This window comes from Rhopalosiphum padi, chromosome 1, assembly GCF_020882245.1.
Source record: "Rhopalosiphum padi isolate XX-2018 chromosome 1, ASM2088224v1, whole genome shotgun sequence".
Classification (NCBI taxonomy): Eukaryota; Metazoa; Arthropoda; class Insecta; order Hemiptera; family Aphididae; genus Rhopalosiphum; species Rhopalosiphum padi.
Genome location: NC_083597.1, coordinates 73,360,933 through 73,384,118, shown reverse-complemented (window position 1 = coordinate 73,384,118; position 23,186 = coordinate 73,360,933). Strand labels below are relative to the sequence as shown.

At 28.1% G+C, this 23,186-nt stretch overlaps 1 long non-coding RNA gene across 1 annotated transcript in view; it reads right to left on the bottom strand.

Moving 5' to 3' along the window:
* Positions 1 to 6,960: 6,960 nt before the first annotated feature.
* Positions 6,961 to 23,186, bottom strand: part of LOC132931633 (uncharacterized) — a 108,969-nt gene continuing 92,743 nt past the window's right edge. The window contains exons 2-3 of the long non-coding RNA XR_009662766.1: positions 8,117 to 8,220; positions 6,961 to 7,546 (exon numbers count right to left, since the gene is read on the bottom strand). This is a non-coding gene — a long non-coding RNA (uncharacterized LOC132931633). The remainder of the gene's footprint in view (positions 7,547 to 8,116; positions 8,221 to 23,186) is intronic.

Genomic DNA, 23,186 nt, shown 5'->3' with positions numbered 1-23,186 from the left:
ATACTATAAAATATAGTGTTCATTCTATTAATTATTTAGATTACATATACATTTTTAACTTTCAACTTTTATTCAAGTATACCACTATACCCAAGTTATAATTATATGTATTATGTAAGATAATACAGTGTCATGTAGAAATCGTAAGTTAATATTTGATAGTACAATATCATAATTGTATACGTATATACTTAAATACATATTAATATATTACATCAAAATAATTAGGTGAATTTGTTTTTTGAGAAACATTTTTTACTAACTATTTTAATGAAGTTTGCATATACTTAAAAACACTAATGTATTAATTTTTTTCAGTTGTAATAAAAAATAAAACATTAGATTATAATTGTTTTATTAAAATTATTAATGCAAAAGTACAATTCACTATTGTTCTATAATAGTCTTATTAATTATTAACATCACAATTGTATACTTTTTATAACTTTTTTTTTCTGAATAATGTAAAAACTAAAGAATATTATTTATTAAATATTTTTTTTTGTTATTTTACAAAGTGAAATAAAAATAAAAAAAAAATAAGTATTTTATATTAAACCAATTTTTACTTAGACGCTATTATACATTTTTGATGATATCATTATTTATGTATGTATACAATAATACTAATAATAGGTATACTACTATCAATGATGATGTAATAAACTAGCTTTTCTATAATCAATGGTACTATTGATCTACAAATGAAATTGATTGTTCTATGATACGAAGGATGTGACTAACAACCTATACTTGGTTCCTAGTACCTACTACCTACCTATTATTTTTAATTTTTGTTACTGAATTGAGTTGGATAAGATCCAGCTGTTGTTTTATGTTTGTTCCATCATTCGATCATTTGGTGTACACTTAATATATATTATATTATATAAATATTAAATATTAAAATATATCATAATAAGCTGAATAATAAAATTATTAATATTATATAATTTAAATATTTTTATAATTTATTCTAATTAGTCTCAAGTACCTGATTGATAAAAGTTATATTAATAGTTACCTATCAAATATAGCAATAAAAATTTAATGAAAAATTGAAACAAAAATGTCTTAGAAAGTTAGAAACATGCAAGATAGTACACGTGAACATTGTACCTATGTACCAAGTTAAGTCTTAACTCTTTTAAGTATATCACGTCGGTGCAACAAACAAGATTATCAAAATGTCTGGTAAATCCAATATTATTTGGAGTGTATATGAAGTATGTGTATTGTATTCGTAGAACCACAAAACCGATTTTCCAGCGAAATGCGTATTTATGAAAAACAAACAGTGCCAAAGCTTTGTTCACACACAACAATACAAAAAAATACCAATCAAAGTCAAACAATTCTCGGTAATGTATATGAACCCACCTATATGAGCAACCTATAGAAAAAAAATTCCTCACAGGAGGTTAAAAAATACAAACATACAGACTAATCAAACTAACATTTAATAAACTATTATTAGTGCTGAAAATCTCAAACACTCATCAAACGGAAAAAATATATTAAAAAAATCGGAAAATTTAAAATGTCACTACTATAGTTGCACGTATCATGTTTTCATCATAAAATAGTAATATTTTTGTACACATTTTTAAAATACGCGGTGCCGGGTGCTATACATAATTATTTCTCAGTCTGTGCAAACGAAAATATGTAAATGCTGGTAGGTAAATCCATTTCCAAATAACAACCACATCTTTTTTCCAGACCCTAATTAATTGTTGATAATGATCGCTATAATGCTGTGTCCTGTTTATCAAAGAGTTGCACGACGCTTTTACTACAAATGTATTATTTTAATTATTTTTTGATTTAGGTATAAATTAAAAATTTCGAGCAAATATGAAAAAAATGTTTATAATAATGTTATTTAATGTTTTATTTAAAATCTTATATGATTAATTAATAATTTATAAATATATTTAAAAATATCCAATATTATTAAATTCTGTCGGTATTTGGGTAGGTATATTTAACCTATATGGGTATAATAATGCTATGTCAGTTATAAATTATATACAGAAGGTGGGTCGCGTTATAGTAGACTTTATATAGGTAATGTATAGCCATATAGGTATTAAATATAGTAGGTGGGCGCGGCTAAGTACGAGTACAAAAACCACCCTGTATATAAGTGTGAGTGTATGTGTACGTTAGTGTTCACAAATAAATCACGTTACAATAATATATATATATATATATTTATAAATATTGTACATAAATATATGTACAAGTACCTATATAGACTATAGTTATAATACGTGGGTGGTGGAAATATATTATAACGGCACGTTTATTGAATGCATATATGCATTTATATATATTATTATATTAAATTATATTGTGTGATTCTTTAATAGAACACCACTTATTATTTTGAAATCTATTAACGTTTTTAAAAATATTTTCCAGTGGAAATAAAACAATATTTTTTATCGTTATGGTTGTTCAAGATTTTTTATTTTTTTGAACAACATACAACATTTTAATTTCATGCTTTGAAACAGAATGTTCTTCGGAGTATTTTGATACATAAAAATTGAAACGGTTAGGTTTGAAATTCAAACGAGTAGTTTGTGTGCTATAACTTTATAAGCTAAGGTGATAATGAACGTTGTTCGGTATAAGAATCACCCTGTATATATAAAAGTATATAACCATATAAAATTATGTATAGGTAGTACACGCGGTTGGTCGGTCGATCGACTGCAAGTATATAATATTATAATGTGCATGCGCGCGTATAATATGTGTACAAGTCAGTTTTATCATTACCTTTTGGCTTTTATGTATTATGTATTGTATAATGTGATATTTTATTATACGATCGCCGTTAACGCGGTAATTTCCATTGATGGGTGATGGGACATTCGCTATTATAGCGTTATACTGTAAATTACATACACTAAAAAAAAAACACTATTAATGACTATAATAAAACAATTAATTGTCTATATCGAATCAATCATTTAAACATAAAAATGTTTAACAATAATATTGATTATTGTTATGTATAGGTAGTACAAGCACTGCACGTGTCAAGTCCACTATATGCAGATATGTTAACCCGACTGCACCGTGCACTTATTATAATATTAAATGGCCAACATATTACTGCACCTACGCGGGCTATATGAATAATAGGTACTGCAGTGATTGCCATACAACGTTGGCCATTATTTGTTAAAAACAATATTTAAATGGAATTTTTTTTCAGGGTTTTCCACTCGCTAGTTGCGATTAATTTGTAATTTCTGTGATATGTGTGAATATTGTATGCATATATACGAGTATGTGTTTGTACAGGTACTCTATTACACCAGATCCGCACGTGGTGTTCGTATAACTTTGAGTTATGTTGTTACTCGTGTGCTAGCTGTTATGGTTCGGTGTGGAATGAATTTATTGTGTGTGTGTACATATATATTATATGTATATATATATTTATAGCAGGTGGAGAAATCGATTGGTTCATAAACACTTTAAATATATTCTTTATGGCTGTGTAATTTACACACCTTTTTGTTTAAATAAAAAAAAATACTGGTGATCACAGAAATAGCGAAATCCTAAAATGTTATCCCAATTTATTTCACATAAACCACAGAGCGAGAACCTGCAGAAATAAAATTTCGAAATCAGATTCCGTGATATATATTATATATTATAATATGTTCAATATATCCCCGAATGACCCAGGGGATAGATTATATAATTATAATAATTAATAAATAATTTATATGTTTAACTAAACTACTGAACCTAACTTAACCGTCGTTAGATCATTCAATTTTTAAATTTGGTTTAAATTGAAATTATTCAATACATTATAATGTTTTTACATTTAAGTCATTGTTGTGTTTTAATAATAATTATTGTCAAATGGTTAGTATATTATTTAATAATTATTCGCACTTGTTTTATCCGAAAGTCATTGCAAAAGAGTTGGTATTTATATCTCTTTTTTTGTCACTAAGAAAATATAAAAGAGTTTCATTTAACTCGTATATCGATTGGAAACTTGAATATAATTAATTCTTAGAATTTCAATGAGTCATCCTATTTATATTAGGGGTAATAAAATTTTCAAAGGATTTTCAAAAAAAAAAAATTCTTACAGTAAGCTATTTTGAATTATACTTGTTAAACTTTAATTACTGTAGTTTTTATTAAAATTAAAAATATAACTGTGACATAATAACTTATTGTCTTATTCATTAATTCTATGTACCTACCTACTTTCAATGACCATATACCTATTATAATGTCTGATAATTCATCATTTTGTTATTATTTATTTCTACCTTATAATATCTAAACTTCCTACTGAATATGAATATATTATTTAATTTTTAATCTAGACTAAGTAATAGTTTCGTAAAATATTTCCTTATCTATGTGTATTTAATATTTATTAATAAACTTACAGCGTTTAGTGTGTACAATCTTTTTAATGTCTTAAAATTTGCAATAATGTAAAAAATAAAAATGTTTTAACCCCCATCTTGTTTAATTTATAAAATTGTAATGTTGGGCATACATTAGACCATTTAGACCTCTGGAATAGCATGGAATCTGCAATTATAATATTATTTAGCTTGTATGAATTAGTTTATTGAAAATCATAATTGCGTTCAACAAGCTTATGTGATGTATTATAATTCACTTATTGGGAATTCGGTGTTGATAAAATGAAATTACAAAATTCTCATAATAGGTATTATAGTATTCTATATTGTGTTTTCTAAAAATATATTATACAGACAGAGTGAAATCCTGTTATTGTCATTGGTCGTTCAACATAAAAGATGTTCTTATACTATAATGATATATTATGTATTATATACTCGTATAGGTACACTGTGCACTGTTAAAATAAGTATGTGATTAACCATCACAGTCCACAATCATAAACTTTATAGATATTTACATTTTTTTTCAAAATGTCCAATAAATTTCAGAGAATTTATTCAATCAAATATTTCTCTGATGTTGACCAGTTCGGTGTTATTTGAATTGATCCCTAAAACTAGTACACGAAAAACGTATTTTGTATAAAAAGTACTTATAATACTGGTCGTTGGTCAGATCCCTTATTCGATTATTCGACAAGTTTCACGGAAACAACAAATATAATTTTTTTCTCTAGGAAAAGTAAAACTAATGATTTTACTATAAACATAATATATACTTTAAATGTTTGTGATTTAAAATCAAATATGCACATTCCTTACTAAATTCGGTTCATAATATGCAGCCAAATATACCAACCTATAATAATGTTAAACATTGATCGTACCATTACTACCATTTATACCAACAAGGTTCACGTATATAAAAATTCAATAAATTCTTATAATTAATTTTTATTATGATGGCGGTGGTTGGCATATTCTACATAATATAATATTGCATACATACGCATCATACTTACTATATGATAATGTATATTATTGAACGGGAACCGACGGTTTCCAATTTTTTCTTTGGGTATACGCTACACGTATTATATTATGCCAAAAATATCGAAAAGTATAAACCCCTGTCCCTCCAACACTGAATAGTCTGAATATATATATAAATGATCCACCGCATCAGGTACACCGTATACAAGCATTTATATTCATAAATCGAAAAATATTGGCTATCGGCCCGAATCTGCACCGATGCGCACGCATATATTTACACAATACACCGTATGATATTTTATTATATGCAAACATCAAACAGATCCTTTCGTTGTACATTGTTATTATTAGTATTATTATTATTATTATTATTATTATATATACATTTGTAGTCTACAGCCACGCGTGTGCAGTATTCACTATACTATAATTTTTTATTACATGGCCTGTGAACACTCCGATCATATATATGTATATTGGTAGGTATACCTGCTATACCTATACATAATGTATACGCTATTATTTCGTTTACTATATTATTGCTACTCCCTTAACAGTTTATTATCTACTCTGTCTCTCGTAATATCGTACATGTGCATCATGTACATATACCAAATGCAATTATATTACATTGATTACTCTTTGACACGTCTCACATCGTCAGTTAATTATATAATAATATTATCTTTGCACGTACCTAAAGTTACCATATACGTAGGTATAACATAAAAAAGTAACATGCACAATGCACCCATATAATACTTATATTTATCATCACGTTGGATCTATAACTTTTTAATTTCTTGTGTTTAAAAATATCACAAGCTTTAGTTTGTTACATATATACTTACATGTGTCGACAGCATGCATGTTTTATTATTAAAATTACATAAATGTATTTATTTATTTGTCATAATATCGTATTTTAAACGCGATAAATTAGAATTTATTAGGTTAAACATTAAATAAAATGGACATACCTATCGTTATTCGTTATTTTTATATTATTATGTACACATGAATAATAATATACATGATGGTTATTTATTTTATCCTTCAACTGAAATATTCTGTTAAATTGGACATTTTATGGAATGTTTGTGCTATGTGGGCTTCAAATGAACTGTTCTAAAATTATTTACTGGTTTCAATTTTTCGATAGATATTAGTGTTAACCATGCATTTTAAAAACGGTGTATTATTATATTTCTATCAAAATATATACCTATGCCTAAATCATAAAAATAAATTATATATTTGTTATTTTAAAGTAACATAATATTATGTACCTACAATTAAACGTATTTGAATTACATCGTGGCAAAGTGGATTGGCATGTTACAAAGTGCGTCATAATCTCACACAGACCAACTACAAACGAAGAATACCGTGAAGTGCGCTAATCCTTTTCGGTTATACAACCACGCACATACAAAACATTTTACAAAACTGACTAAACCACGGCGTTGTATATAATAGAAGAGGTAACGCGTAATAATATATTTATAAAAACGCATTACAAAAAATGCACTGGCAATAGATTAGGTACTATATTATGTTATCGTAAGAATATATTAGTATATGTTATGTGCCTATATTTATTTATTTATTTATAGTAATATTATGGGCAAGAGCCCAATACACAAAGGCATAGTATGAGTATATAACAAACATTTAAATGAAATAAATTACATATTAAACAAAATAATTTAGAAAATGAATTACGGATTTTAATTGGCGATTCTCATCATCCTAGAGATAAGCTCGTTTCTCAAGTAGTTGGTTAAGTATTATTGTGGTATAAGAAAATAAAAACTATTGCAGGCGTTTCGAATTGGTACCTTTATATTTATATGTGCAAGGAGGAACGCAGAGTCAATATAGTCAGAGTCCAGAAAGAAGTTTTCGAAGAAAATATGTATTATGTTGATGACGACGATCGACTGGAAGGTGGAGAAATTTAGAAAGCGGAGGATAGGAGTGTAGTCATGAGGTTTACAATTAATATTAACAGTAGGTATATTTTACAAAGCATAGAAATCTGCGCTGGACACGTCGAGTTATTTGCAATCCTCCACAGTCTCTGGATCCCAAATAACAGAGCTATATATTCAACAATAGGCCTGAAAAGTAAACAAAAAATTGCTCTAAGACAATTAGAAAGTTTAAATTCCCCAGTAATTATTTTAATAAAATCTTAAACCTTGAACGCTTTACATGATATGATATTGTTAATATTTGAGACCGAGGACAAAGACATTGAGTTAAAGTAAAACTAAAATCACACACATATTATATAGTTAGGTATGATACAACTATAAGTTTTTACGTATATTTTAAAAAATAAATCAGAGGCTTAACTATTAATTGGAGTCTTGAAGGCAGTATCAAGTAAGTGTTAGCCTCCAAAATTCATCAATTTTTAAATTAAAAAAAAAAACAATATTTTTTATTATTATAGATTATTTAATTTATTAAATTTTATATTATGCGTATTATGTCTTACAGTACTGCCATACACTCATACTAATAAAATAAAGTTTAATGTACCTCGTTGATTCATTTTTCGTTGTTATATATTTCAATTAATAATATAAAAGCCCGGCCATGTGAAATATGATATGTTTTACAGTTTTATTAGTTATATAACACTATCACGTGAATTTTAAAATAAAATTCAAATTTTTGTATACCTATATAAATTGTATTTACGAAGGTCGAAGGCCCTCCAAGCTCAGGACCCTGGGGCATTGCCGTGCCTCACCATCATGTATAGTTACGCCACTGACATCTGAAACTAATAGATACGACATTATGATAGTATATAAAATATATATTATTATAAATGTTTATATATTGTCGTATAATTTGATGTTTTATGTAAGAGTTATTGTTTTTTTTTTATTTTTTTTATTGAGATTTTAACAAAATACTATAATATTTTGACCTGATTTATTGTTATATGCTATAATTCATTAATTTAATGATTACATAAAAACCCATTCATCCACTCGGATACGATTTAATGCTTCTTTAAAATCTATTTATTACAGGTATAATACCTATATTGGCTATATTATACATAGCCACGTAGGTATAGATATATAATATAAAATAATAGAAGTTACTTTAGCCAATAGCCAACAATATCCAGATTGACCAGACTGTATTAGTACTAAATGTTTACAGTTACACGTAGGTTACCGAAATATCGTCATTATATAGAAAACAATTTTATATAATATTAAATAGTATACACATTACTAAATTACCACTTTGACATAACATATACATATACATAGCGAAATCGAATTATGGTCCGCGAACGCGATATTATAATATAGACGTACGACTTGCGTGTTTTGGAACAGGTAAACTTGACTTACAAAGTTACAATACCTATATAGACTATATAATTAAAGTCGATAAATGTTTCGCGGTCGTATCTATCGATTATTGTACACACTATCAAATAGTTCATAAAAAATAATTACTTGCCGAATAATATAAACTATATATAAGCGAGCGTATAGGGGTCGAAACTTGTGAGTACTATATTATGCATATAGTAGTTACTATAATATACAGTATACAAATATATATTTATACACGAGCGCAATAATAATATATATAGACAACATGTATAAAAATATTTACATCAAGAAGGAAGTTGCACGTAACTATTGCTTTTTTTTTTTTACAAAATTCAGTTATGTGTATGATAATTATTAATGACGTAGGTGCATTATATATAAACGATAAAGATATAGGTATATGGTTTACTGATTGTATAAAATTATAATGGAATGCGTATAATTTTTGTTATTTTTTTTCATATAATCTCCCTACGGTAATATATATATATATAAGTATAATATGCGTTTATAGTCACACCGCAAATTTTGAAAAAAATCCAACGTGCAGTGTAGTATGCATAATACATAGATGTAACACGATATCTTATTATAATATACTGCAGTGGGTATAGCCGTATAGGTATAAAGATACTACAGTATGTGCAGCATTATCGTGCATTAAACACGAAAATTTTAAAGGTCGGGCTATCATTCGCAACGTGACCGACTAAACAATGGGGACTATTAATCCGCGTATATTGTATAATATATAATAATATATATTTAAGGTGTTCGTATATTTTAGTTTGCGACGATGCAAATTACTGGTAGTCAACAAGTCGTTTTTGCGGTGGAACAGCCGAATGACGATAATATTTTACGCGCTTGCGGTTTTGGCAACAATTGCCTTCCAAGACAATTGCCGACGATGACGATGACGACGACGACGACGACGGCGGCGAGAAGGCAGAAATCTCGGTGGCGGCTACTCTGTAGGGCTCGCGACCCCTTTCGGTTGAGTCGGTGGCGGCAGCAGCTATAGGGTAGGTGTGCGCTGTTTATGGCATGGGGTCGAGCAACCCCAAACAGCCATTAATTCGACCCTTTTGCGAGATTGCCACTTTGACCATTTTTCAAACGCCTTTCTACCACCGCCAATGCCGAGCTGACATCTCACTCTCAATCTTATCCACAATTTTTTTCCATTTTTTTTTGTTCTCTCCTCGTTGTATAGTAGTAGTAACAGTAACAGCAGCCGCCCTTTTCTCTCTCTAGCTCTATCGTTTTTGTTCTCCGATAGCCATTGACAACGACGCGTCGGCGGTAGTGGCAAGGGAAAGGGAGTGACAGACTAAAAAACGAGCGAAAAAAAATTAAATTATAATTCTCGCGACTATATTATATTGTACGTATTGCGGTAGCGAAAAGCTATCTTGCGGCGGGAGCACGAAAGGAAAGAGCGAAACAGAGAGATGGAAATAGGGCGAGCCTATATATAATATATATAGCTGCGATGCATCTATATATGATAAAAGCGAAGAAGTTTTACGCGAGTACACAGGGAAAAAACTGCTGTGCACGCCGCACGGCTGTATATAGGAAAACCGACGACGACGACACAAAAGCGAAAAGTTCAACGAACAATATATATAAAATAGTCGTATATACATATATCGATGACACCTCCACCACCGCCTGCTTATAATATATCGTCTTCGAAAGTCGAAACAACCCGATAGATATTATTATTATTATTATTGTCGACAAACTACCAACACATATATGTATAATGTATACACACACACACATACACGACACTTATACCTAGGTATCTATTTATGTATAGTATATATTATACTCAAAGACTAGGTATTGTATATATATGAGCTTCATTCTTATATATATATTATATATTTTTATGTATACAGTATATATAAATATACCCGCGCACAGCCGGTGGTCACGCACTGTTGCAAACAGTCGGCTTGTGAAAAGTTAAACCGATCGACGAGGGTCGCACACGCCATGTCTGCGAATTGTTTTTTTCGGTGGTATTTTTTTTTGTGCGCGATACTTCTTTTTGTATTGAATGTACACACGTATTGCTAAATAACTATAATATCATACCTGTAACCTGCTATAGACATAAGCAAATTATTTAAGAGAGCTTAGTAGCCACAAAAGTAGCATCATGCTACCCCCTTAAAAATAAGTTAAGCATATTAAGTAAATTAAAAAATCGTATTTTACAATAAAGTATACCTTAGTTGTAATAGTTCTAATTATATGTATTATAGTTTTATTATTTATAAACCGTACTACATAATAATATATATATACTTATTAAATAGTACAAAAAGTATATAATAACAACATTTAATATAATAATATTTTTCGAATCAGTGACTTGGGAAACATTTTTAGAAAGAAGCCAAATATTAAATACCTTAATATATGAAATTAAAAATAAAAATCTAATAGCAATATTATATTTAATCAGAAAAAAGCTTAAAGCACTAAACAAATACAGTATTTAAACGTTTTTAATAGTTTTATATAAACTTGTTGACTTGTGTGTTAAAATCTATGTCTTTCTTATACAATCCTACTTCTAATCCTATTGTAAATACATTTTCATAATACTGAATAATAACTAATTGTGATATAAAATCCATAATTCTTTTTTTCCCGCAGCAAATACATATATGATATACCTATTACTTCATCAACTTGAATCTTTCCGTGATCACAAATATTAAATAGTGCTAAATCGACTAATGGTTCTTTGCTTATATTTGACCTTAACCAAGTTTTTTACTTTAATTTAATTTAATTAAGTATATGTTAAAATATAATTTACGAAGTGGTATAATTACTATAATTAAACTTATTAAAATATTTTTAATCAAAACCATAAGGATAAAATAGCAGAAAACACCAAAGATAATTAATTTAATTTTTTTTTTTTATGAATTTGTATTCTCGTTTAAATCTGATTTGTTTAATTCATAATATATATAGGTATTATAATGTATAATAAACGTAAAAAATAAAAAAACGAAATATATGCGTATTTTAATATTTAAAATTTAAAGAAGTATATACATATATTATAATAAATTAATATAAACATACTATTCCAGACCATTCGGCAAGATAATTGTGGTATGTATACGGTTCGTCTAGATTCTAGAATTTGAATATAATACATTTTTCCACATAAAGGATACCTACCTATAATACCTATTACATATCCGTCCTAAATATCACTAATTATAACTTATAAGTGTTTCTGATTATATTATATTTATATTATGTATATGAACACCGGAAGCGAAATACTAATATTACGTATAATAATAATACGTGCTCATAATAGCTGTTAACAGAAATCAGAACACCGGATATACGGGCGTACGACAAAAAATAGATCGATTTCGATCGACGCCGTGAAAATATTATATAAAAAAGGGGGTAAAAAGGATTTTTTTCATTGCTTCCTGAAATTTGAATTGTCAAAGAATAGTAAATAATTCAATGAATAATTTACTAAGATTTTTAACTGTTTTCTAATTGTAAAATAGTAAATTACCGTACGATTTTTAATTATACTTATATATTATATTATTACATTATCGTTCACGAATTTGTATACAACTCCGTTACTCATCGAAAAACTCAGTCGGGAATCATACGGTAATTGTCGTATTATCTTGACTTGCAAACTTGTAGAAAGTTTAAAATCCAATTCCATAGTAAAGTATTATTGTTATGTGTTTATAATTTATTGCATTAAAAGTATATTTAATTTTTAGCAACTTTTCTGTAGCGTAAAAGAATACTCCTGTATACCTACACATACTCGTATATGTTTAATATACATAGGTTTTAAACACGAATATACATTTTTTAACGTTATTTTATCGATCAACTCGCAAAAATGTTTGTTAAAACGCAATCGTGCGGAAACGAGAACAATATCGCTTATAATACTATTATTAAGAAATATTTATTTTTATCAATAAACGGTACTACCTACGCGATTAAAGTCGTTTTATACATTATCATGTATATTTATATTGTAGTGTAGTACTAACCTGATGGTATCAGTAAAGATATATTTTAGTGATTGGAAAAGGGCGTTTGGAGTAACGAAGGTACTGAAAAGTCGAATCACCGTCTAATATTTTATAGGTGTACTATAAAAAAAAGTTTGTTATTCATCATATTTACGATTAATAAAATAAATAGGTAGCTAAGTATTAAAATATATTTAATAAATCACAATAATTGACATTTATCAATACAGGAAAAAACATTACGATAGTTGTTTATAAAAGTATATAATTAAAAAATATCAATAATATGGTAATAGTATATTTAACGATAATAATAATTAATACAAAACACGCAATAGTAATGCATTTATGTTTTAATATTTATAATACGAATACATTTATATAAATATACGTATATAATATATTTTATGTATATATAGTATATATACGCTATTAATGAACATAATTATATTATAAATATAGAAGGGAACTAAATTTAAAAGATGTAACGTTTTTTGTTTTTCTCAAAAAAAAAAAAAAAAATACAAATTAATTAGGTAACAAAAATCAACTATTAATATTACTTATAAGTAAAATTAATGTTTTTAGAAAATAATATGCTTCTTTACAATTTACAGATATAATTGTGCTCTGTGATAAATATTTTGGTCATTACTCATTCTATGTTACATAAAATAAGTATAATAATAATATACCGAGTGGTTTTTGTACGCGTACATCTACTGAGTAGAACGAAATTTATACAGTGGCTTGACGCTGGATGATGACAAACACGTAGGTATAAATTGTATATTATTTAAATAATTTTAAGTTAGTCTTCAATTTACATTTACATCCTAATACGAGTAACGAAATTACGAGAGCATTATGACTTATCCGATATTCAGCGGTTACGTTTCCTGGTTTATCCATCTGCCAATGTAACATTATTTTAGATAATAAATATAATAATGTTATTAGGTTATTACAGTAATATTATTACCATTACATATAATAGTATAATACCATAACATAATATACACATTCCACATGTCCAAAGTTTTTATCGATTTGTTGATAAAGTGCAGAACAGAATAGGTTTCTGTCATTTCTGAATTATGCAGGGTAAATTATACTATTTAAAATGTTTAAATATATAGTTCATCCACCCCAAGATTAATAGTTTATAAATTAACTACTTGGTCTCGGATTACTATAATTTAGACTATAGACTAGAAAGTATCGCCAGAATTCATTTTTTTAATTTTTTTGTGCGGGGGGGGGGGTTGGAAAAAATGTAACAAATTAAATTATCTTATATTTTGTGTAATTTTTATCATAATTATATATCTTATTACTTTTTTACGATTTTTTTATGATTATTTATTATTTTTTTTAATGTTTTGGCAAGTTCATCTAGCTAAAATGTTGTTTTTTAATTCTTTGCTCATTTTACTGAAGGTATTAAATAAACAATAAAACACTAATGAAAGTCACAACGCTACAACAGTCGTTCCGCGATCGGTTTAATCACTACAGACTAACTGCATCAACATTTCAACACGGACAATATTATTATAAAAAACGCTAACGAAATACTAAAATGCACTATGAATCTAAAATTGGGAATTGTACGATATCGATATAGTGATCGGTATTATTATATTATCTGTGTCAAGTAATGCGGGTTAACGGTGGCTGTGTTGTAGTGCTGTACTGCTGTAAAAAAAATATTATATTAAAGGTTGTATATTATACTATACGTCATACGATATCTTACAGGAATTTAATAGTTATATTTTTGACATATAGTGATGATCGCTGTGAATTTAATCTAAACAGTTAAACACAAGGAACAAATTTTATCTGAAAATGATTCTATCCGATACAATATTTTAGTTAACGATACACATACACATTAGTTCAGATATTATTATAAGCTAAAATTTAATGTGTGAATAAGCGTTTTTTCCTAGGAAAAAAAATAAAAACCCATATTAATGACTCTTAACAGACGACTATTTCCACCATTTACTAAGTGAACACAAATAATTTTTATGTAGAAATTAAAAAAATAAGTAATATTAATATCACACGTGTATATAAAAATAAAAATAGTTTTATTCTATTTGTTAGCGATAAAATTGATTTAATTTATAGTTAATGGCGTGATGTATTGAACTGTTTTTCAATAAATTGTATAGAAATGAATGATTTTTTCTTTAAAAACGACCCTCGAAAAACGATATAACTTCTAGTGATTACAACAATTTATGACAAATTATCATTACACAAATCACAAATGTTGTGCCAATATTATGTGCGTATAAAATAAATCCGAAAACGGAATGCGCGCAGGAAGATTTTCACTTTCTGGTATAGGTCATGTTCGTTAACTAGATATGTTTTGGATATTCCTATATATATAATATATAAATGATATGTCTCAAGTTGATAATGTTTGGTTATAGATGGTTATAGAAATGAGTGTTTTTAAAATATTATTTTTGTCGACATCAGTCTGATACGATATAAATAGTAAATTTTATTATTCCTAAATATACTAATATAAAACGCCACAAGTTCTGGTGAATCCTCATTGTACACATAATATTATATTATAATGCAAAAATAAAAATAATAATAATAAATAAAACTGCCGTATAAACGCGTGTACTCATTCTACCAGCTCGTTGATTAATTACGCCGCCTCCGATGTGTTGTAGAAAAACTTTGTTAATTATTATAATATCATGTGTATGATTTGCCGTTATTTTACTGTGATTTACACATATACACAATACACATGCATGTGTGATCAAGCGAGCACGAGGAGAACTCACTCTCCAACTAAAGCGCATACTTAAATACACACACATATTTAAACTTGCACACATATTATACCTATATATTTATATATATATATATATATATATATATATATGTATATTATACATAGATAGTACAAAGCTACCGTTTGACGTCACGCACGTGATTTAAATATTTCAACTATGCCGCCTACGACACACACGGACAACATCATATATAAAAATATATATGTATTTATGTATCTATGTGTGCATATACCTATGTATGTATTTGCGTATGGGGTGTGTATATGAATTCATCTGCTGTTCCAGGTCAATACGTAAATGTTTTCGCCGTCGAGGAAACGTAAATTTTACAACGTTCGCGCGTTATGCACCTGGTTAATATGAACTGCACGTTACGGGGGCGTATAATATTATATATATATTTGTGTATAGCGGTTTTATCACGTCATTTGCATACATTTCGGCGGAAAAGTTTCGCTTTCTCCCCTCTCTACTCTCTCGCAAATATAATATAATATATATGTATAATATGTGTGCACCTGAGGCCCGATCGGTTTCCCGGGCTGTAATTTTTTTCTTCTTCACCCCCTCCCCCCCTTCCACCACGACATCTTACTGTCCTAATGTCCTTTCGCCGTTACCGTTTTCCTGGCGCGCGCGGTTCTCGGTCGGCCGCACATGGTGACCGCCGCCACCGGAACCCAAAGAGAAATTGGTTTCCACCGGATGATTATCCATCAGTGGGGACGGTCTATACTTCTATATACATACATATTATATATGTGTGGGTACAACGCAATATATAGTGTCTTTTTTTCCTTCTTACGGTTTCCTTTTTATTTTCTTTCTTTCTGCTCGCAGACTTAAAAATCGGCGTGAGAGACCGCCGTTGCAGGACAAATTAATCATACGCTTAACGTTTTTTCCTTGTTTCGTGAAAAGGTTTTTGATAGAAATGGCTTAAAATGTACATATATCAGAAACGTTTTGTTACCACGCTGTATATTATATAGTCTATGAAATAATGGCATATTATGTGACACGATAATGTATATAGTTATGGTAAACAAAAAATTAATAAGTACATCGTTTTGTTAACGAGTTTGATGGTTGGCGTATGACTTTGTGGTATAATACATCTTTATGACGACATATATGTAAAATATAAAGCGTATTTCATATAGAACATTATTATACTTACTATCATTAGTGCCTATACAAGTATCTATCTGTTAATGATAAATGATAATAATATTTTTAAGATACTGTATACGTACTTATTATATCTTTATACACACAGAATATAATATGCATAAATACATTATACGCTAATTCGACTTCGACCTTTAAGTGTATGGCAATGATTTGAGATTTCCAAAATGTTATCACTTACAGTATTATTTTTGTCTTTAAATGACATTACTGCGCCCATTTGACGTGTTGCTAGACACGTGATGGTCGAGTTTCACACTTTTGAATTTCTGCGCACGATTGATGTCGCGTAAACACTATAAAGATTTTGACAAACTCTATATTATAATATTATATCGTTCTCATTCTAGATGGGACATGACATCAAATCGAAAGTCATCGTGGTGCTGAATATAATATGTATAATAAATATATATATATAATATATATAATATATATGTATAAATAACAAAATGCATCAAATGCTGACGATCATCGCAATGTTCGTCGTCATTATGTATTGCAGCGATAATATCTTTATGTGATATTATATAGTAGCGTCTACAGTAGGCACGCGATACATAAAGGTGTACATTAGAGCATTTATGTATTTTTTGAAATATATATTATATAGGTATATAATATTTTTAATAACCAAATCGTGTTCAAATATTACCAAATAGGATTAAACCGATCAGTTGTGTATTGATAATAATTAATTTATCAGTGATGGGTGAAATACTGTCGAGTTCCGGGCGTGGTTTAATAATATAACATAGTGTTTGTTATTTTACCTATTACACTGTAGCAGCGTGCAGGCGGTAGGCGATTGAATAACCACGGGGCTTTGCGCGTCGGCCGGGGAAAAAATGGAAAATATTATATGCCAACGGGCGGACAGTCACGAACGCTCGAACGTCTCCCCCGACGTCTTCACCGCGACAAATTGATGCGGTGTACACACACACATACACACACCCACACGCATGCCCACATTATATTTATATATAATATAACATAATAGCTGGTTTGGTATAGGTTGTGGAGGTAGTTTAGGTACTTACAAATATATATATTATGTCCTATACATCTATACATACATACATACATACATACATACATACATACATATATATATATATATATACATACATACACATCTATTATATAGGGGAAGGCGTGTGGTGTGTGTTAGTAATTTTGAGAGGCATGCGGAATATAGCCAGAAAAATCGCGGCTTGAGCGGTGTGCCTGTTGTGCGCCACTCATATATACCCCAATGTAGAATAGGAGCGTAGTAGAAGGAAAACTAAATCGTTCTACAACCTCCCCTGCTACCACCGTCACCGACGACCTTCGATTTTATCTTTGGCGATAACGCCTTTGGGTTCAAAATTACCTTTTTTGTCGAAAGTTCGTCGTTCCTGCCACCGCACACCGCACCCGCTGCGCCAACATCGCCGTGCATTCTTTTCGATCGCAACATTATGAAGGCGTCGTATTTTTTCTTACACCCCCGTCGACAACTCACGGACAAAAAAACTAAACAAAAAAAAAAGGAAAAAAAATCCCGTTGGTCCGTTTGCCATTCGTCGACGACTTTACATACATCAGTTAACTATATAAATAACACACGGTACAATAATCGCTTTTGAATGTTTATTAGTTCATTATAGAAATGAATAGATTTATATGTTAATGCATATATAGCTATTAAAATAAGCTATTTCATTATTAATGTGCACGATTTAAATCATTTTTGTTAAAATACACCAATTATATTTTACATGTTTTTCATATTTTTGTTTTTACCTAATATTTCCACATGCTCTATTTCCAGCTATACAAAGATTTGTCAAATTTCTAGTTTCCCAGAGTGAAATAAAGAATACTATTTACGGTATACAATTATTAGGCGAGACCCTTTTCGACCAAAAATGTACCCTTCCCTTTTCGGCCAAACCAACAATTTTAATAATAATAATATTATATTAATTTAAATCATTATTATATTATACATACAGAAAACTATTGAAAATATGAACTGTATGAAAGGTGTATAACATATAATCAAATAATAATTATTATTTTATTATATTTATTAAAATTTAAAAAATAATTATAATCATTTTATTAAATAGAAAATAAAGTATTATTTAAAATATAATAACCTATAATATATATATAATAATATATTAACATTATTTTTATATATTATTAAATATTATTATAATATTATAGTATTCCTGTCATTGTCTTGTCTATCAAACTCGACGATTACCAAAAAAATAATCAGTGACAAATATTATTTATATGTTTAATAATTGTCGATATGTATAATATAAAGTAGGTATAAATTAAGCTTTTTGTTTTGATCGAAAAAGGAATCGACCTTTTTTAAATTTGGTTGAAAAGTGAATCGGGTGAAAAAGAAATGATATGTATTTAGTCGAAAATAGCCATGCCTCAATTATTAAAGCGTGGATTTAATTAGGTAAAATCAGTCATTATTATCGGTCAGAGATAATGAGACAATGAGTTATCAATGCATAGGTAGTAAATGTAATGTATTTTACCAACTATTATTTATACAAAAAATATGAATGTAGTTCGACCGAAATCAAATATTCAGTGTCGTGCTACATACCTTGTTGTTTCAAGATTTCATACGTAGTTTATAATATTTTTACAAATATTTATACGATTTATACGGTTTTTATTGATCTATATAATGTGCTAGGATTTCTATGCAGTAAAAAATTGTAAAATATGCATTTTATTTACCAAAATATGCAAAAATAAATTGTTTAAATATTAGTTTATATTATTACTTACGAGTATTAGTTATTATTATTACATGCTATTATTATGAGTTTTTTTAAATTTTCTAATGTGAACGACCTGCGATTAGATCGAAGAATAGATTTATATTGGCTGAAATTCCTTTCCACATCACACGATGTTGTTGGAGCATATTTAAATGACGCGATTTTTTCCGAATTTAAAGTTATAGGTATTTATATATTTTCTTCCGATTTATACTCACTGTTTATAATGCTACACATTTTTAGAAGTTTTTTGAATCCCTTATCCTTTTTTAGTACTAAGTCCATTTCAGTTTAGATAGGTAGTATATTTACAATAATTCAAAAAATAACCCAATAATTATAGACATTCATTAAATAAATAACATTTAAAATTAACAAGATTCTCAAAAATTTTTATACATTATACTTGTATATGCAATTATGTTCAGAATATGCAAAAATACGCAAAAAAAAATTGTTTTATTTAATCTAGAATAAACCAAATCGTGGACATATCTGACAACCAATCAATTTGGACTTAAGAAAAAAAACATGCAATTGTATAGAAATCATAGCTTTGTATATAATGAATAATACAAAGAGAAGATAACGTACTGTGATATAATAGGTACATTATATTTAATTAAATTTTCTTATTTTTTTAAATATCCTCAGATACGAATCATAATGTGACTGTTTTACCAAAGTTTTTTAAATCCACTACGTAGCCATATGTATACAATAAACTATATAATATATATAATGTACACAATGTATACACATAATAAACTATATAATAAATTCATATTGAAATTTTGTGGCGCAACGGTGTTCTCTATAAGAGACGGAAGCTTTCTTTAACTCAACAACTAAACTTTAACAAAATTATTAATTATTTAATAGTGATTCTAAGAGACAAGAGGTATTACAAAAATAAATAATAACTATATAATACATATATTATTTTACTACGAGTACTTATATGCATAATTTATCAAAACAATGATATTATAGTAATATGATGTTTAATACCTATTATACGTATACTTAAACATTAACTTTTCGAGACTTTTGAGCAATCTTGTCAATGATTTCTTCCAAATGTAATTGCCATGCTCGCTTATTTTAAATGGAAATAATTGACAAATTACTCAGCTGTTTTTTTGTCATCGTACTCCGTGAATTTTTTTTATCATTTTTAGTTTTGAGAACGATCGTCCTACTGCTATAACTTTGTAATAGTAATGGCAAACATAAAATAAAAACAATGCATACATCAGGATATGTTATTGTAAAAGAAATCAGAAGATTGTTCATTTAATAACATTTCTGCAATTATAGTGAAAATTATTTTGTTGTTTTTGGCTTTATTAATATTATATTTTTAAAACGTAGCCGAAAAGATAGTTTCTGATAAACAAAATATGGAGAAATATGTTGGTCATATTTTTTTGTAGTAAATACTACATAAGAAATCTTCTGCCTTATATAATAGTTATTTGTTATCTAGTTTAATTAATGAAATAGGTTGTAAGCATTTAAAAAAGTGAAAATTGTAAATAAACTTTGAAATTTACGTTTAATTTTTTTAACAGCATTAATACCATTATTAAGTGTTTTATTATATATCTCAACATTATTTTTTTTCTTGGTGTTCTAACTTTTGAAATTTCAACATATTTTTAAGGTGACGACGACGTACCTAAATCACAATATTTTCACCAATAGAAATAAAGCCTACATTGTCGCAGTCAGTATATTAGCGGCACTTAAATTACTGTGTACAATCGTTCTTCTTCAGTAGGCACCTACCTATTCATTGTAATTACGTTATACATACAAATTGGAATCAAAACATATAAGATCAGAATTTATAAAAATTTATTATTTACAATGTTTTACTATAAGTACGTCTATCCGCACGCCGAAACTGGCACAATATATTATTACACCGCGCCGGCCCAGCCGAACGTAATAATGTTTTGTGGTGCTGATAACCGAATACGGCGTGAAATTCGCGTGATCGTACGAATTTAAAAAAAAAGGAGGATTAAGGTTAATAATATTATATTTAAAACGATTGTGGCACAACGACCTATATACGTTTTTGCAGCACTGGTATATAAAATATATTATTACCTATACCTATACGCTATACAAGATACTTGTTTTATAAGATAATATAATATATTATACGTGATTGTCGATCGTTATGAGCAGGAGACACGATATTAATAATATCGCATTACGCACATTACTATAATAATAATAATAATAATAATAATAAGTAATAACAATAATAATACTCGTGTCGATGATTGACGTCTCGACGATTTGTGTGATCGAAAACTTTTTTTTCACGCACGCGATTTGCTGTTTTTATGATATTATACCATTTTGTATAGACGTGGGGACGTTCAGAACACGTATTTTTGTAGTTTGCAAATAGCTGAACGATATAAAGTATAAACTCAAGAATAATATAGTTAGTTAGGTATACGTTATATTATATAATATTTACTGGTATATTTGGGTACCTATACGTATTTATGTAGGCAATATAGATCATCATTCATTATATTACGGGAGAATTATTTTCTAAGATTTTATTTTTGGAAATTATTTTATTTCATAATATACAGTTTTTAAACTTGAAAATAATACTTAATATGAATATCATAAAAATATATTATAGGGAGTGTAAATTTGTAGGACATGATTAAAATCTGATCGGGAGTAAGCTGATAGGCGGTAATAAACTCTTCCAATTGTATGGAGAAATAATAATTTTTAGACCTAGTAAATTCTCTTAAATCCCGATGGTAAACTATCTCGATTTTTGGGTCAAAATTATAAGTTTATCTATAAAAAATATGTAAATAACTCTCTCGAGTGGTTTTAAATTGTATTGCTGCAGTTTGAATAGGTTATTCGAAGAATGACTATAATTTATCATTATAAATATTTATTATCATGTGAGTTTACATATTATATTCCTTTCAGGTAGTATTGAAGTAGACTCGTGAGAATTTACAATCGGACGCAGACGTGGCCCAAAATCAATCTTTCTCGTTTCTGCCAGATACCCGTTTAGACCAAAGCCATTTTGATCGTTTTAAAATTAAGTTGGCAATGATTTTTAAATAATATAATATACGAGTATTATATCATTATTTTTTATTACATTTTTTTGTAAAAAGTCATTGCAAAATAAATATTATTATTATTTTTTAAATTTATTCCCATGCTTTTTACAAAATCATACCCAGTAATTTCGCCAGATCTATATAAAAGTATACGTTTTTCGTTGTATTTTTGTCTTCCTTTTAATATTTCTTAACCTGTCGTAGCTGGTCAGTATTTAAAATATTCTCTTTATTCGCCACTTTAGAATTGGACGTATATAATGCATCGTCAACGAATTTCATCCGTGCTTAAATATTTTGAAGCGAAATTTTATTTATATTTATTAAAAGCCCCCATGTTTTTATCTCACTTATACTTTTTATAAAATAAT